The sequence below is a fragment of the Anarhichas minor genome, unplaced genomic scaffold (genome assembly GCF_050575085.1).
Source record: "Anarhichas minor isolate MPS153535 unplaced genomic scaffold, ASM5057508v1 ptg000074l, whole genome shotgun sequence".
In the NCBI taxonomy this organism is placed as follows: Eukaryota; Metazoa; Chordata; class Actinopteri; order Perciformes; family Anarhichadidae; genus Anarhichas; species Anarhichas minor.
The window spans coordinates 10,515,811-10,527,285 of NW_027466520.1; positions in this window are offsets into that span (position 1 = coordinate 10,515,811).

An 11,475-nucleotide genomic window follows, 5' to 3' on the forward strand; every position below is an offset into this window, starting at 1 on the left:
GAATAAAAAGCCCCCAAACCGGCCTCCTCGTGTTGCCCCAAAACACAACACACATCCACCCGCCTCCAGCCCCGCTCAACGCCAAATTCTATTGATTATCACTCAGATCCACATTCTCTCATAGACCTGCTGCCGTGCTCGGGAACAATAGCACCTGTGTCAAATAAAAGGACATTATTTGACAGCATCAAAAATGCTGATCGAAATCACTGGAGTGACTCTCAATTAGTAATTTAACTCCAATTTGCATAATAAAATATTGGGAAGTACTGTATCAATAGGTGAAAAATAAATTAAATATGCAGCATTGATAAAATCTTCCATTAATCTATTTTGATATTCATGAAAAAATGCTAAATTTCGGGGAATAAATAATAACAACAATAACAACAACAATAATAACGTAATAATATGAATACAATTGTACGCATAAAACAGTACAATAAAACGTATAAGTTAAAATAAATTCTAGCAATGAGAATATAATTTGAAATCGAGCAGAAGGCCTGCTGTTTAATGGCCTCATGAAAGTAAGACTGCTCAACTGTATGTTGTCACATGGCTTATTAGAGTGCTTTCTTCATGACAACCCAGGAGCTTGAACATGTCAATTTAGTGGTCCGAGAGGTCCATTCCAGGAGCCCCTACTCTCCCTCTCTCCTGGGGACTGTCACCCCTCCACCTTCCCACCCCATCATCCATCCATGCCCCCCAGACCCCACATACCCCCTCTCTTTTCCTCCTTTCCTCTGACACTCAGTGGGCCATCCCAACACGGAAAGTACCGAGAAGGGAGTTCTATGGCAACAGATTGGCATCTCGACATTCATGTCAGAAGCGTCAGAGGCGGTAGCATGTGCTCAGAAACTAATATGTTACCCATGACTTAAAAGCAATTTACTGTAGTCTATACGTTTCATAGCAGGCCTATATAAGTGACACTGCTGCTGCTAAATTATTTTCTGCATATAAGCAAAAAAAAGAAGAAAAGAATCTGACACAATTACGAGATTTTAATAATTTCAATTTATTTCGATCCGTATTTCATACAAATGCTCAATGTATAATGAGGCTGTGCTATCATTTAGACAATTTTATTAATAATGGAAAATAATAAAATGAATATCTTGTTTTTTTCGTGGACATTCTTTTCCCCACTCGTTACTTGCATTGCATCCTGTTACAAAGCAAGGAGTTACCACCCCAACACAAGCTGTGAGCTTGTACAGTCAGTCAGTCTCCTGCCTGGACGCCATCATCTATCAAGCCAGCCAAGTCAACCGGAGGCGCAATGACCAATGCGTAAATGCGCACGGATTAGCGGATGCGGCTCAGACAAATTGGCAACACTTGGAGCGAAAGAGAGAAGAAAGACAGAAAGAAAGAAAGAGAGATAGAGAGGCGTCATTTTTAAGTTGTGCAGTGACCCCGAAGTTTGCTTGTTGGCTTCATCACTGCATTGGAGGAGTCCTTATGAGGGCACTTCAACCTCCGCTATAGTGACCGTCATTAAACCGGATGACCTGAGTTCAAGCAGCCATTTTTGCAAGCATCTACCGTGCGGAAGTGTCATTCAGCAAAAGACTGAGTCAGTCCCAGCTCCAGACGCTTGTTCTGTGGATGAGTCTGACCTCTGACCTTACTGTGTTGGGGGGAAAAAGACATACGATTTTCCCCTATGGACATTTAGCAATATAATTAATGCTAACAGAAACACATTATGAAACAGCAGAGGCCAATAACGATTTTAAATGCTTGTGGAACTTCAGCTAATGAGGACATTGAAATAATCTCTTCTGTTCTTGGATATTGAAAATTAAATAATTAATATAATTCCAACAAATTAACTGCTCGTTCATTTTGTTAAAAAAAATAACTAGGATAAAACTAAATTAATTGAACAGCAAAGTTATTGTATGGCAATGTGAGGGCTTTGCACTTAATCATTCTGCATGTAAATGTTATGCCTGCAAAAGTGGTATTACAACCAAGACAGATAGATGGATTTTAGAGCACAAGAGAGAGAGGGATTACTTAGAATGTAACGTCAATATATATATATATATATATATATATTTTTTTATGGAACAAACCCTGTAACTTGAACTAATTCACAATCAAACAAGCAAGCAAACAGTGAATAGTGCACACATACACACACACACACACACACACACACACACACACACACACACACACACACAAACTCTGTTATGTTTTCAATTTGGGTTGAAATGTAGACATTTTCCCTTGGTTGCATAACTGCCATCCGTATCGCCCCTCCCTTCAATTAAATGCTATTTCTCCCAAACAAAATGTCAGAATCATTCCACACAGGGTAGTTCAACAGTGATTTGTTCTGAAAGCTATGTGTCCTTCTCTGAGATGGTGTGTGCATTTGTGCGTGTGCTTGCATGTATGTCTGTTTGTGTGTCCTGACCTCAATTCTAACTGGGTTCACAAAAGGATGGAAAAAAGGTGCCTAAAAATAAATTTAATTCACAATCAGCCCAACTGAGCTGAGAATGACAAATCCTTTTAGAACGCCCCACAGTGAGATGTGAGATTAGGAAACATAAACACACACACACACACACACACACACACACACACACACACACACACACACACACACACACACACACACACACACACACACGTGCACGCACGTAGGAAGAACATGCATGGACACACAAAAGAGAAGGTAAAACACAATCAGCTGTGGAAATTCCAAATAAATTCTACCACAAAATGATGTGCTTTGAAAAAAAATATTTTTGAAGAACACCACGGGCCTGAAAACCAAAAATACCAGAAACCTTTTCCCTTAATTGTTAAAAAAATATTCAAAAGAAAATATTCAGCGAGTTTGTTCTGATGAATAAGCTTTTTCTTTTTTACCAAAGGTTATAATAAATACTTAATTAGTTCGTTAGTTTAGTTAAATGAATAATACAGGTGCAGTTTTAAGCATTTGATATTATCTTTGTATGTGTGTCTTGAAGCAGCTCAGTGGGAAATATCAAATTAAATCAAAATACCAGACACTATTGTTTGGTAATGACAAAATATGTAGTGAAAAATGAATTTTTTTTTCCTTTTCATTTAACCAGTTGTCAATTTATCTAAAGCAATAAAACTGAGGCGCTGCAGTCGTTCATCTTTTTCATGAGCACGGACACTCCGCTCAAGTCCCCTCGCTCAGAGAGATTCCAAGATGGCTGCGCACCTGTCATGGAGGTGGATTGTCCTGATTATGTATGGAGATCACCTCAAGGCCTCTGTAAAGTGGGAAGAGCATGCACACCTTGAGTTGCTGGTGTAACGCCGTTCAAAAGACCGCCGTTTTAAAACCTCTGACTGCCCCATATATAGACAGAAAGGATAAACCCTGGCAGTGTCTCCTTTCTCTCTCTCTCTCACTCTGTCTCCCCTTCTCTCTCGCTCTCTCTCTCTTTCTCTCTCTCTCACATCAGAAGCGCTGAAATGCACCCCAGGGCCAAATCGCACAGAACAACCCCTCTGAGCCAGAGAAAAAAGCTGGAATCCGTTTGCCCTGATATTTCAACAGCACCAGCCAGGAGCGAGGGGAGAGGGAAAGACAGAGGGAGAGAGGAAGGGAGAGAGAGAGAGAGAGGGAGAGAGAGGGTAAAGAGACTGGGGCAGAGAAAAAGGGATAGATGGGAAAACAGCAGACCAGGGCTGTATTTATTGGGGGTGTGAGTGCCGCGCTGTAGGCTGTGGGATGGTAGGGAGAGTGCAAGGTGTTGCTGTTAGGTGTGGTTGGGTTTACAGAAATGGAAGAGCATGCATAGATAGAATGGTGGAGGAAAAAAAAAAGAGGGAGAGATGGAAGGATTGGTCATGCGCAAGGTAAGAGAGAGGCTTTGTTTGATTGTATGTGGGAGGTGGGGGTGAGGGGATGGGAGGGAGGGGGCTGAAGCTGTCGTCTGTGGGGTTATTATTATTGCAGGCAATCTTTGTGTGTGTGTGTTTGTGTGTGTTTGTGTGTATGTCTAAGAGAGAGAAGGCGAGATGAGGAGATATGAGATTCAGCTGCGGGGTCATTATTATTATTTTAATTTTTTTTGACGCATGTCATGAGGTTAAAAGATGGCTGGAAGGCACTGATTATGCAGGCTCATTTGCATACTTAACAATAATTAGGTGATTAGCAGGTACCTGCTGAAGCATTGACTGGTGTGCTTTTTGGACACCTATTGATCTATTGATTTTGAAGTGTGAGGACTGTACTCAAGTACAGTATGTGACATCCTATGCACAGAACATAGTATACACACGCAAACACAAGCAGGCCTCGCTGATTAACATCTCTCTCACTATCTCAATAATAACTGTAAGAAGAACAGACTACCTTAACGGTGTAGAGAGAACTGATAAGAAAAAAAAGGGCAGAATACATAAAAGGATGTAGGTTTTAAATGAAAGAGAGATTGGAGGAGCAGAGTGGAGCATTTTTTTTTTTGCCATTTCACCCACTTTAATAGGAGGACAGTTAATGGGCCTTTTTTTTATCGGGCACAGGCATCAATCAAGAGGTGTCAGGCGGCCACTGAATCTGGGCTGTGGTCCTCTTCACAGATGACTGATTAGCAAGCCAAAATCACCAGATCCATCTTCCGACGGTCACTTTTATTACAGTCATTTTTAAAGTGACAGCAACCTGCCTTGTCTCACAACACTGGCCACCGCATATATATTCTCATCTTCTCTCCCCCTCTCTCCGTCCCTCTCTGCATCTGTCTTCCTCTCTAGTTCTGTCGCTGGGTATTTGGTCAGCCACTCTCCTGTTATTTCTTCCCCCACCTCCCCTTTTCTACCTCTTTTAACTACTTTTATCTGACTTTCTTTCTGCCTCTCTCCACTCCCCCACCACCCCCTGTTGGTGCTACACTTATTCTCTCACTCTGCTGGGCAGGTTGAGGGGAAGCAGGGTCAGGGAGGTGTGGAGAGAGACAGGGGAAAGAGGGGGGAGAGGAGAGAAAATAAGACCCCCTCCTCTTCCATTGTCTGAAGGGTGTGTTCTGAATCCCTATATCGTTCTCTCTCCAGAGATGGCGAGAAATTCGTTTTGCACAGTTCCCCCGCTGTCTTACATTGGAGGAGGAATTCTCCATTCCCTAGCACAAGATGAATGTAAATGAAACAGTTTCGGCACAGGAGCGAGTTGGTCACAGCTGCATTTACATGGCTGCACTATGTAGACGGCATTTTAAGAAACAGAAAGGGTGACATCAAAGTTGGAGGCCAGGGAGAGTTAAAACGTGTTTTTTTGTGGCCAGGATGTAATAATATGTTGCTGAGAAAGGAGTGTTGGGAGACTGTCTTGGGGTAGAATTTTGTTTTGGAGCTTGTCAGTCAGATTTCTCATCCTTTCCTGCCTCAGTTTGCTTACAGGCTGCGTTCAAAATAAATCACTGCATCAAATAATCATCGTGCAATCATTCAAAATGGCAGCTGAGCTATGTTTACCCAACGGTTTGCGTACATGTGTGTGTGCGCGAGAGCAAGAGTGTGTATGAGGCCCAGGCTCTAAAGAGCACTCCTGTGTCTTGGCAGGAGATATGCTAATCGCAACTGACATCAATCTGAAAAACATCAGCCGAAGTAACATGTGTCTAAGATTACATTTACAACCTTCTGAGCAAAGAGGGACAGCGCGCGCACACACACACACACACACACAAACACACACAGCGAAGGAAAAGTGGGTCAGGTAAAACAAGCAAACGTATTTCAGAGACAGCCTGCCATTTGCGATGTCCTCAAAAAACAACTGATTGAACAGCTTGTCGAAACATTAAGACTCAAATTTGAAAGCTTTGAAGTCATCTTAAACACAGGAAGGATTATTCTATTAAACAAATGTGTCCTTTGTTTTTCACTGCCCGCTTAAATACTAAGAGCTTTTAATATAGAGGCACAAAAAAAAGCTATTACTCCTTCCTTTGTTCAACCGCTTAAAGTTAAGGTTATGAGTTCCTTCCTTTGGTTTTTAGAAGGGGTGGAGGGAATACGTCATATTTTTTTCAGGCTGCGATATGCATCAGGAGACAACCTGGGTCACATTTTGCAGTGAAGCACCTGAACATCAGAGCGACTCAGGCGGGTGTAAAATATGTGTCCTGCTAAAACCCATTTGGAAAAGGGCCCTTAGATGTGTGTGTTGAGGGAGCAGATAGACAGAGAGACATACACACACAGGAAATCGTAGTAATGGCACTAGCAGCTGTGGCTTGCTAAGTGAACACATACGACTGTAGCTATACTGGATCTGTCCTCCCCTAAGCTTGGGACCAGATCTGTGTGTGTGTGTGTGTGTATGTAGAAAAAGAAAGAAAAAACGTTCATGTCTCTATATCTCTACGGTACAAAGTTTTAATTTGCCCCTAAAACTCTTACATACACACTTACAACACTAATTTGCATCAACTGAAAAGCAGCAAATTTAAAGCAACAAACTTTGTCTACGATTAGTCTTTTCCTCTTTCTTTCTTCCTCTGTCTCTCACACACACACTTATACACACACCGTCAGTCTATCTGGAGGGCAGCGGGGCACTCAGGGGTCTGACAGTGAATTCGTCCCGAACATCCGCCAATAAAAGACCGCTGCAGTATTTTACGCTAGAAACGTTTGATGACAAGCAGTAACTAGCGTGAAATTCACCCTAGATTAAATGTCCTAGGAGTTGTATTCCCATCCGGCAAAATACACACGTCTGCGAGCATGTAAGACTGCACACACACACATGCGTGCAAACACACACACACACACCAGCTGTAAACCTCAGTTAGGGTATAGCCCACAGCAGGGGGGAAGGCACAGGAAACAAATATAAATCCTGAGATGAACAAACACACACACATGACCATACAGTACACTCATGCACAGACATAGTCTCATGCACACACACTGACATGAGCAGATATATACTGTATATATGCTATATAAATACATGCACACGTCGGCTAAGAGAAACACTGACTTACTCACAGGCGTTCAGACTGCAGACACAACGGGGGGCAAATCATAGCAGGAGACTTGTAGCGTGTTTGGCTGATTACCAGGCGAGCAAATAACAGAGAGAGCATGCTCGCATTGCCACCTCCATCCTCCTACTCACACACACACACATGCACACACACACACACACACACACACACACCTGTTTCTTTGTTGGTTAGTCAACGCGCTGATTATTATTATTATTAAAAGTTTTCTTCTTTTTTTTCTTGATTTTCTTCTTTGTTTTTTTCTTGGCTGGTGAAATAATTACAGCCAGGCACAAAAGATCAGAGCGGGAATCTCAAGACACGGTATTACTCAGACAGGTATGACTGAGGTAAAGTGATGGGAAACAATGAAAGGGGTGTTTATACAAAATGACTATTGGTGTGTCTCGGTTAAAGAAATGACCTGAATCTAAATCGGACTAATTATTAAATAAAGTAAAATCAGTTGTTCTCGGATTTTGAAAACAAAACAAAACAACAACGTACAGTGCGATGCTCTCTTTGTCATAGCTGTTGAGCTGAATGACTGACGGATGAGGATAAAGTGGGGAGAGAAAACTGTGACAGAGTGAGGGATAAGAAGAGGGAAAGAAGAGTTAACTGCTGTAGTTAACTTTTAGCCAGTATATGGCATGGTTTTCCGGGAGGTCGGTCTCTTTTACACTATTTACTATTCACATTTTCCTCATTCAAATGTTGCGAAACTAATTTAAATATTAAATTGATTGTAACTTTATGAGATAAACAAACTAAAGACTTCATCCAACCTCCATCCAAATATAATACCCGTTTTGAATATTCATGCAAACAGAACATTTAAGGATCCCTTCAATAAATAAAATACTAATCCAGTGTCTGTACTACAGTCTGGTTATCAGAGTTGTGTTTGCTATTGCCCAGCAAACACAACTCTGTCTGATCATGAAATATGAGATAATGAAGCGGGCATGGCTCAATGCCACTGTAATTAACAGACAAACAACATTTTCAACTGAAATGTGTCCCGTTGTATCAATTTTAAATCAGCAACAAGGAACATTATTTTGGTCAGTGGTGGTCAGCTGGCAGTAGACGTGTTAACAGATTAACTCGCCAGTGGGAATGCTAGCTCGGCCACCCCCGCCGGCCACATGTCACTCACCTTGTATGTTGCAGTGGTCTATCGAGAGTCTCCTGCAGAGAGTCTGCGGCTCAGAATCAAGTCATGTGAAATGCATATGCTAGATTTAAAAATGATTTAATTCTACAGGATTAGAACCTTACCCAACAACCTACACTTCTACTTTCCTTTACATTCTGTTTTCCTTTTTTTCTTTCTGAGACGTGTACAATTCTTTATTTTTTTATAACTTTATATTGCTTTACCCCCCCCCCCCCCCCCCGTTTCCCCATTATTCCATTCACTATTCCATCTTTTAATATTCCTAGAATAAAGGACTAAAAAACTGCCTTCATTTTAACTGACAGATCATTTTAAAATGAAATCTTGAGTGCAAAACATTTTAAAATATTATTTAGCATTTAATGTCAACATTTAGTAAATCTTAAAGGCCTGACTTGTTTTTAATATTCTAAACGACACATCACATATAGTTTGAATAGTTTGAAAATGCAAAAGTGGAAAAGAGAACCCATTTAACTTAGTTTGGAGCACAATCATCTCAAGAAACAGTATATACATCACGATCAACTTAATGAATGTCTGTTTGAAAATGAACCACATCGGGGCAATTTCATATATACAGTACGTAATGCCTCCTGGTTCTTATGCAAGGCTTCCTGCTGTTCTTGTGCAGGGAAAGCCAAGGTGGAGTAAGAGGAGGTCAGGCAGAGGTAAGCCTAAATAAAGTCTCTAACTGGGCTGCTTTACAAGCCTTAGTTAAAGATATTGATTCAGCCATAAAAAAAGCAACATTGTGCTTAGCGAAGAGAAAGTTGCAGTTTACAGCTTGTATGTTCATATCATCTCCTGGCATGTGTTTCCCTTACCGCAGTTATGTGCTATAATTACATTAGACTTATGACCTTTCAGAGGAGCGGGAAGGGGTAAAAAAAGAAAAATCCTTGAACATCTTAATTCGATCCGTTTCAAGCAAGAGCGGACGGTTTTGGGAGAGGAGGAGGAGGCTGCACACATAACATATTATAAGGAGAGTGGTGCCAGCTAAAGCGGTGCCCTGTTTTTAATTTTCACTTCATATTCTTCAATGAAAGGTTCTTTTGTTGTCTACTGGCTAATTGACTTTAATGAGAAACATTCTTTCGTACCAAACGCTAGTTTTACAAACTGAACTTTGTGTTCCTCTTACTTGTTTTCAAATTAGATTCAAAAAGGGACACAGTGGTAGGGGCAGGGCCCGGCCGACCGGGATCACAACAAACATGACATGCACATGCACACTTGTACGCCCAAGCCATTCATATATACTCACACAAAACGCTTTAATCCCTTATCCTTTACACTCCAAACTTGTGTTATCGGCTGTAAAGAGAATTCAAAAAGCATGACTATGACAGAGACTGAGGAAAAGCAATATTTAGAGGAGGAAAGGGAAGGATGAGAGGACAGGATAAAGGATTTTGTTCTAACTATGCAACAGTATTCAACTTGACACTCTCACGGCATTAAACTTGGTTCAGTTATAAGAGCGCAAGTGTGTGTGTGTGTGTGTGTGTGTGTGTGTGCGTGGTATCGACAAACGCAGCCCTTGATCTGTGAAGAGGAGGTGATGGTGTCTTAAGAGTTGCTTGTGCACAAATTGTGTAGATTTAACCACTGGAAACAATCATGTAGTGTGTGTGTGTGTGTGTGTGTGTGTGTGTGTGGATAGAGCTCCTGAAAGCAATTCCTCAGAATAACCGGTGACTTGGACTACCTGCTGGCATGAGCTAAGCTGTAGATCGATAACAAGTGCGTATGCGTCTGTATATGAGAAGGTGTTTGTCGTATGTTTATATGTGTGTGTGTGTGTGGGTGTGTGGGTGTGGGTGTGTATGCTGAGGCGTCATACAGTTACTGGAACACTTACTATATTTGGCTCCCTCCAAAGCAACATCGGGTTTTATGAAAGCAATCCATCTGAATTCGCGGCAATACATTTCCATCAGCCGTCAATTTCTTAGGCGAAACTAGCAAGTGTGTCTGAATTCTATATAAAATTACATCTAAGCTCGGACAAATTAGATGTTAGAAACAACATTTAGGTCCATAATACAGTTTGGAAAAATCAGCAGATCAATACACACACACACACACAGCTGTGCGCACATGCACACACACACACACACACACACACACACATACACAGATTTAGTTGCCATGGTGTCTGCATGCTTTTTGCATGTTCCTGTCACATCGGTGACGTGAGTGTCAAGTGCTGAAGGGCATGGTGACCCAAGATGCCAGCAGCCTTTCCTCGGGGTTGACATGTCCATTACGCTCTAACGACAGGGACAGCCAGCGTCAGAGGCCCGGTTCAACCTAAAACAGGCTCTGACAGCCTCTCTGGCACTCGTCTGCATACTGCCGCTGTATCCCGTATCGCCGAGAATCATTTCTAAAAAGATTCTAACATACGTTTCATTTCCACGGCATAAATCCAATAGGTGTCATGGGTGCAATGTTCATGAGACATGCAGAAGGCCCTTTTGGCCTTTACTTACGGCTGGTTTCTGCCAAGCTCAGCCGCAGGCAAATACAATGCACAGTCATGTGATATTATAGAATATATTATAAAGTGTTTGAGAGAGTACTGCTAGTGCAGCCAGGCTGCATGAGGCCCGACTCTGATCCATCGCTGTTGGTTGGTCAGACTTGATTGGTGCTCAACCTAATCAATGCATCTGGCAGTGTGGTTGCATTTGCAGCAGTGGAGGAAGAGTTGGACTACACATAAAGTTTCGAACCTCGGCCTTATGAACATACTGAACGCAATTAATCCACAGAATTTTCTTTTTTTTTTACGATATTTTTTTTCGAGGAGAACATTTGAAGTTCCAATACACATTCTTTTAAAACCAGTAAAAAACACTTCTCCCCTGTTCAAATTTGACAGCGTAAATGAGCCAAACAAATAGGTTAAGAAAAGAGTGGTGTAGCTGTTAAAGATGCCTTGCTGCATCACAAACCACAGGTACAGACACCTGAAGGTTACAAACACAGTGTAGCTCAGAGGTAACACAAACAGCAAAAGGTCAAGGGGCACAGAGAACGCTACATAATTGCCATTGGTGCTCAGCCATATAATCGCAGTTTGCCAGGTATCCAAAAGTAAAAAAAATAAAAATTTGAGCAATGTTGTTGCCAATAAACGTGTACAACGGAAACATAGTTACTGCTCTGGTTGTTTTTGAATATGAGGACAAAGCATCTATTTTAAACTGTATGTGACTGAGGTTGAATAAAAACTATGTTCATTATTTACCTCCAACTGCTGTC